Genomic DNA, 7,947 nt, shown 5'->3' on the forward strand with positions numbered 1-7,947 from the left:
AAGATCAACCGATTTCGAATCATGCTGAGCTGGCCAAATTACCAGTGGTCAAAGGAATTATCAAGAGTCTGGATAAAAGAGGGAAGCAGAGAAAAGCTATCGTCTCACTGGATGCGCATCTGCAAAGGTTATACTTCGATGAAGAGGGTAACGTAGTATTCAACGATTATTACCTGGAGGAAATAGAAACCCCCCAACCGACTCCAAACTCATCCAGCTTATCAGTTCCGGCACGTGAAACCCCGATCCAATTGATTTCGAAGGGCATTTTATTAGAAAAATTTTCAAACAAAAATCAGAACGCAAAATCATGGCTCACTTTATTTGTTCTTGAATGTGAAAGATTTAAAGTGGAAGAAAATCAATTCCCCGAGGTTCTGAAACTAGTTTTAGAAGGACCAGCCGTAGACTGGTTTACATCAATTTTCAAAACTTATGGTATGACGAAACCTTGGAGCTTTTGGGAAAGTTCCTTTCTGGAAACATTCGGGGAAAAATCGTGGTCAGAGGTCGAATACGCTTACTCTTTTCGTTGGATAAGTGGACCATATTTAGATTTTGCATTAAAAAAGAGAAACCTATTAATAGATGCAGATCCAGAATTAGGCGTCAGTTCACAAATAAATTTTATCGTTATTGCCCTGCCAAAATTTGTTCAATCACACCTTCATAAACGTGAATTGAAAACAATAGAAAATTTAATGTCTAGTCTGAGTCAACTTCAACCAGCATCAAACAATAACAGCTCACGTATAGAAATAAATAAGCAAAATCGAAAGTTCGATCCATGTCGTATTTGCGAGAAAGCCGGTTACAAAAATAGATTCCATCCAGAGGAAATTTGCAGAAATGCAAGATCAGCGATTATCAAATCTGCCGAATCAAAAAACTAGATAGCCTCCCACTTATAAGACTACATGTTACCGTAAATTGTAATGAAAAGGCAGTTGCTCTTTACGATTCAGGAGCCAATGTGTCCTTGATTAATTATACATTTTACAAAAAATTAAAAATGAATATGCCTATGAGTGGGGGCTCAACAATAAGAACAATGGGCGGCGTAGCAAGTACGAATGGAAAGGTATTTTTGAAATTAAAGATATTTGAAATAGAAAAAGTAGCGCCATTCCTAATAATGAAAAATGATTTATTTGAAGAAGATCTGTTGCTTGGCTTGGATTGTATAAAATCATTCCGATTGCGTCAAAACGAAAAACTCGAAATTTCTCAAAATATAAGTTCGAACCAAAGTTTTGATTGCGTTAAAATAAACTATGCTTCGAACAATAACGAAGATAGTCTGAATGGTGTGTTAAATAAATACGATTCAGTCTTCGCCAAGGAAAAGTTCGATATAGGTACAGTCAGAAACTTCGAAGCAAGAATAAAATTAACGGAAAATAAGTACATATCGAGAAAACCATATAAGTGCTCCATTCCCGATAAATTAGAAATAGAATTTCAAATAAAGAAATTATTGGAATTAGGATTGATCGAGGAGTCGTATAGTCCATATGCCTCACCAGTGACCTTAGTACACAAGAAAGATGAAGACAAAAAATCGCGACTATGTATTGATTATCGCGAACTAAATAAACTCATAGTACCAGAAGGTTACCCCTTTCCTAGAATTGATGATCTGATTGCTCGTGTTGGGAGGTGTGTTTACTTCTCGAAGTTAGATATCAACTCAGCCTTCTGGTCAATACCATTACGTGCGAAAGATAAATATAAAACGGCTTTCGTCACACACCACGGTCACTGGCAATGGGCGTGTCTTCCTTTTGGTTTACAATCGGCTCCAGCAATATTCCAACGAATACTTTCAACCATAATTAGAAACAACAATTTAGACACCTTTGCAATTAATTATATCGATGATATTCTGATATTTTCGAAAAATTACGACGAACACGTACAACATATTAAACAAACATTGGAAGTTTTACATGAGCAAGGCTTGAAATTAAACACGAATAAATGCAGTTTTGCTAAAAAAGAAGTTACGTATCTAGGACACACAATATCAAACAATAGTGTAAAACCGATTAATGACAATTTAATAGCGATCAAAAACTTTCCGATTCCGAAAACAAAAAAACAAGTTAGACAATTCCTGGGGAAAGTAAATTTTTATCTGAAATATATTCCTAGATCCTCAATTATCTTGGATCCATTGCACAATCTCTTGCGAAAAAATGTGCAGTTTGATTGGTCCGCTAGATGTCAAAACAGTTTTGATAAGGTTAAGGGTTGTTTATGTGAAGCACCAATTCTAGCAATATTCGACCCCACTAAACCAATTTTCATATATACAGATGCTAGTTTAGAAGGCGTGGGTGCAATACTAAAACAACCTCAAGAAGATAACACACTTAAACTGGTCTTCTATTTTTCGCGAAAGTTGTCAGAATCTCAAAAAATAAAAAGAGCTATATTTATTGAATGTTTAGCAATCAAAGAGGCGATTCTATATTGGCAATATCACTTAATAGGACAAAAATTTAAAATATTCACAGATCATGAACCTTTACGTAATTTCAACATAAAAAATTGCAAAGATACAGAACTTTTACACATATTAAATTACATTTCACAATTTACATTTGATATCGAATATAATCCCGGCATAAATAATTCAGAGGCTGATTGTTTATCAAGAAACCCGGTTCTATCAGAAAACAAAAATGATGAAGGTTCTAAAATACAAATCGTCAACTTCATAACTATGCAAGACATCTTACAGAACCAAAAAGAATTAAAGTGGGACAAACACTGTAGTAAAGAAAATGATATTATATACAAAACCTTGAACAGAAGGAAAAAGATCTGGTTAACAGAAGAATATGGTATTGCAGCCCTTGAAAACTTACATAGGTCACAAGGTCACATTGGAACTAAACAGATGACACTTACGATTACACCAATATTTTATTTTAAAAATATGCACAAACATATTAAAATGATCTGCAGATCATGCGAAACTTGTATCAAAAATAAAACAAGATTTGGAAACTTTAAGGCGCCATTGTCGCAGTTGGGTCCTGCGTCCAAGCCGTTAGAAATAGTTTCATTAGATACAATAGGCGGTTTCACGGGAAATAAATCTCAAAAAAAGTACATGCACTTAATGGTAGATCAATTAACTCGATATGCATTTATCTCCACTTCAAAAACACAAATAGCAAAAGATTTTATAAACCTAGTCCAAATAATAGAAAAGAGAGGTAAAATTCAAACACTTCTGACAGACCAATATCCTGGGATAAATTCCAAAGAATTCAAGAAATATTTGAAAGAAAAAAATATAACACTGATTTTCACAGCGGTAGATTGTCCGTTTTCCAATGGACAAAACGAGCGTACAAATCAAACATTAGTGAACAGAATTCGCTGTAAACTTTACGAAAACCAAAATAAATCATGGACAACAATTGCCGAACAATGCATAAGTGAATATAACAATACAGTACATAGTTCTACAGGTTTTTCACCAAACTATTTGCTCTCGGGAATGGACAGGTCAATAATTCCAAAGGAATTAAATGAAAACACAAAAGAAAATTTAGATGTCAATAGAGCAAAAGCATTAGAAAATTCCATAAAATCGCATAACAGGAATAAATTATACTACGACACTCACACAAATGCAATAGAATATAACGAAAATGACTTAGTGTATATACAAAATGGGAATAAATTAAATAGAAAAAAATTAGATCCCGTCCGAACTGGACCATTCAAAATTACAAAAAAAATATCTAAATCCATTTATGAAATTGATATCGGTACAAGAAAAAAAAGATGTAAATATTTTTCACAAAAGCAAAATGGTCCCATATTCACAACCCGTCCCAGAGTCCTAACCAATCCTCTCCGGGAAGGGGGGATGTAAGTTTGCGGCCTGTTTACCCAAACTTATCTCTGAAAAACAACAAACACGCTGAACGGGTTACGGAAAGGATAAGCAAGAGTGACCATCGCGGAATCATCGCCTCGGGAGAGAGGGGAGTGATTGACAGGCGCTCGAGACATCCACTAGTGTTATAGTGGATACTCAGTAAAATATATTGTAAATTATATTGTAAACTTATTCTTTTCATTGTCAACTAAGCCTATAATCCCGATCGTCAAAACCGACATTGTTGTTGATTTAGGTGACTATAAGTGTTATAATTATTTTATTTATTATTTATGTAATTATTTGTAATTGGTGTTAATATAATGTTTTAGTATCGTTTCTACATCAACCCAAGTCGTTGAGACTCAGGAATTATTATTTCCGCAACCCTTTTAAGTTATAAGAGTCACGCTTATAACTTAAATATATACATATTTTTGTTTATTTATATCAATATACTGAAAACCCGATTATGGAGGTTGAAAATAAAAAATATCCGTATTCTTAAAGCAGGATCAGCTAAGATTTTAATTTGAAAGGATTTTTGATCTATAATCACCCGCGAATACAATGGCGTTTTCGGATTCCGTCGTCATTTTCATCCAACCTATCGATGTTTCAGACCCATTGTCACATGCGGAATGTCTCAATTTTACAACGACGCCGATATGTTACCAACGTTCTGCCTGCGATAGTTGTTGGCTACGAAGAACTTCTTTTACCGGCGTGGTCAGTTGCTTGGTTGATAATACGCGAAACTGCTAATACCCCCAAACCCGGCCAGACCCGGTAAATTGTTACGAAAAATAACCCAGGGTTGTAAGTCCTTATATATCCTCAGTCAACGTTGATTCTTTGTATGCATACATACGTCTCAGTTCATTTTCACAATTCAATTTTGAATGTAATGTGACGTCGGAACGGTACCTGGTGGAAATTTCCAGATGTTAGACACCAAAGTGATTCACACAGCTACAGTTAGACTCACATCAGTAGTTTGGGTCACCAATTACCGATAAAGTATTGAAATACACCAGACAACGGGCATTCTGTCGCTCTAATCGAACGAACCGAGGAAAGAGTAATTATTGAATAAAAGATTTAATTAATTGGCTTACCTCTTCAGAGTACTCTGGATATGATGACTTGCACCGTAGATTGGTGAGAGGATTTAACGGAATAACTGATTCTAATATATTTGGATACTTTGATTAACTTCGATTTATTTTATAAGTTCAATATTTCAAGTCACAAAAACGGAGTTACTTAGTGTGAGATCTCAAATTAATATGACAAAACGGAGCTGAAAGCTCTCTGGACTTTTGGGCAGAGTAACGTTGCATGAAAAGTTTAAATGCAAAAGGCAAAAGGATTTTACCGCGAGACTGTACCGGAACAAGATGACGAATCTGGTGGTAGAAACCAAGAGGACGATCGGATGATCGGTCGCCGTTTTTATAGGGGTCGATCGTTGCGCAGAACGATCCCCTTCTTTAGATTTTGTCACCTTTTGCGCACCTCCCCCTTTTTCTAGGAATTCTAATTAGGGCACGACATCTTCGCCGCATGCACGCCTGTGATCTTAGTTCTTGAGCTATTACTATATTGCAAGTTTTTACATATGGTATAACGCTGCACTGGTGCGGTGGTGTAGGTGCGGGGTGGTTGTTCTGTAGTTTTCCATTCTGCGTGGGATTTGTTGTTGGGGCGCAAGCCCCCCTTGGCCCCTCGGCTACTGTGCTTCTTCCCCCCGTCTCGTGCTTTCGGCAGCTATTTCCTAATATGGTAATCGCAGTGCGTATGCGCTAGTGGTGACTCATGTTTTATGTTAGTGCCGTGTGCATTTTCGGGGTCACGATGCGCTGAATTCTAGTTCCTGTTTACTTCTTAATATTCTTACTATCCTGTTCATGACAAAGTCTATATGTCATATTGGTTACTCGTCGTTTGTTAGTTTTATAGCGTGTATCTATATAAAATTGCATATGTATTATAATTGATTACTGTCGTTATTCACCTGGAGTACAATAGCGATTGTTCATGAGACATAGTTGCTGTTTGCTTAACATTATTAGAATCGCGCTGCTGCGAATATTCTTAGGTGTTTGTGTTATAATTATCTTAACAGATTTAGGGTATTTAACAATTTGATAATCCATAGTTTTAGAGCAGGTTTACATGTGTGCTTTCGTATATAATTCTCTTCTGTAATTAATAATTCTTATATTGATATAAATCGGCTTGGAAGCTTCTAGAACGTTTTTCTTATGTTTGTTGGTTGCCTGTCATTGGGCGTTGCCACGTATGCATCTTTGAGTTTATTGCGAGTTGATTTACCTTCAATCGTTTCGTCGGTAAGTTTCCTAATGTGTTCTTTAGATGAAGCTCTGTATGGCTCCACATTGGAGATCTGCATTGCCTTCAAAACGTTGCGCGTGTTGCCTACAATACGGCGTTACGGAGAAAGGTATAGTTCATGCTGGATAATTAGTATTCACGGTTTTGAAGGTTTTGCAGTCTCTGGTTTTATGGATTATTGCAGCAGTGCTATCTTTACATTATATTGGTTATACATTTATCTATGGTTTCACAGTCTTCTATACTCCAGACTATATGGTATAGCTTAAGTTGCTTTTAGTATAGCTCTCAGCTCCGAATGCACAAATGGCATTGTCGAGTGCTATATAATAATTGGATATAATCGTGTTAGTTGATTATGGTGTTAATATGATAGTGATATATTGTTACGTTCCGAGAGGAACGTTCCGAGTCGATCCTGATTCGCCGCGTGGTTTAAATCGTTCTCTTGACTTACGTAGTTGGTGTATGTAGATCTCGGGAATCCGCTGATCAGCTCCTCAGATCTTCTCGTTCAACTCGCCCACAATTCTGAAAGTTCGTTAGGTAGGGCTCGTGCCAACCATCACTATGCGTGATTGAAATAATTGTTTATGACAACACTTGGGTTAATTACACATTTATTAACGGTCTTCTTCCAGTTCTCGATGGTAGGTTTACAATCGTGGTACAGATTGGTGTTAATCACTATCGCAGTGATTAACTGTTACAAGTCTCGAAGGTTCTGAATGACTTATATTGATTTTATTCTAGGATTTAGGTAGAGATCTGATCTGTTCTCTATGATGTCTGAAGTTCTTCTGATCTATTCTATTTTCTGGAGAGGTTGAATTAGAGGAAAAGTAGGAGGAGTTCAAAGGAGTCGCGATTTCTCGCGGGTCTCGGATGATTGGTCAAAGATGATGAAATAATTGAGGGTAGGATTTCTGATTCGTGCATGAGATCTCGGTGGTGGATTAGTGCGAGGTAATTGGTTTAGAGAAGCAAGCGGCGGAGCGTTAATTGGTCTTATCGTTATTAAAATGAAGGCGCTATCCTGAATTCTGAGAATAAGGGTTTCTTTGTCCGTGAACTATCCGTGATTTCTCTTCCCATGTTTCCGGTGTTTAGTCTACTTGATTATCTTAATTACTGCAGGTGTTTATTACTTTGAGTTATTACGGTTGAGATCGTAAATCAAAGGTTTTATGTGAAAGCTAATGTTGAAAGGTATAACGGTTAAATGGGAAAAAATGTGCATACCATGTATGTTATGAATATGACTGATAAAATAACGGTTGATCTAGCGTGTGAGAACTATCGATATAAGGATTTGGACGTTATGATGGTAGCTATGTGTGTTAGTATTAATCTACGACTATCGGTAAGAGCACGTGAGGCTCTCTTATGATAACTGCACGCTGGTCAGGTAGGGCGCAGGGAGGGCGCCGCCGTGGATACCGGCTGGCACGTAACAATATAATAACGTATAATAATATTATAGCTCTTTGTAGTGCGAAGATCTCGTAACATGGTTTTCAAGCTTTGTTTAGTGAATGTCATAGTTATTTCCATCTAGGGATATTCCAAATAGACAGTTGTTTTAATTTCTTATGGTTACAAGATTCTCGTACTTCGAGTTTGGTTAGTTGATAAAAGTAACATGCAGTAATAATAGTCGATAAAACATACGGATGTTGCGGTCGGAT

This window comes from Neodiprion fabricii, chromosome 7 (genome assembly GCF_021155785.1).
Source record: "Neodiprion fabricii isolate iyNeoFabr1 chromosome 7, iyNeoFabr1.1, whole genome shotgun sequence".
In the NCBI taxonomy this organism is placed as follows: domain Eukaryota; kingdom Metazoa; phylum Arthropoda; class Insecta; order Hymenoptera; family Diprionidae; genus Neodiprion; species Neodiprion fabricii.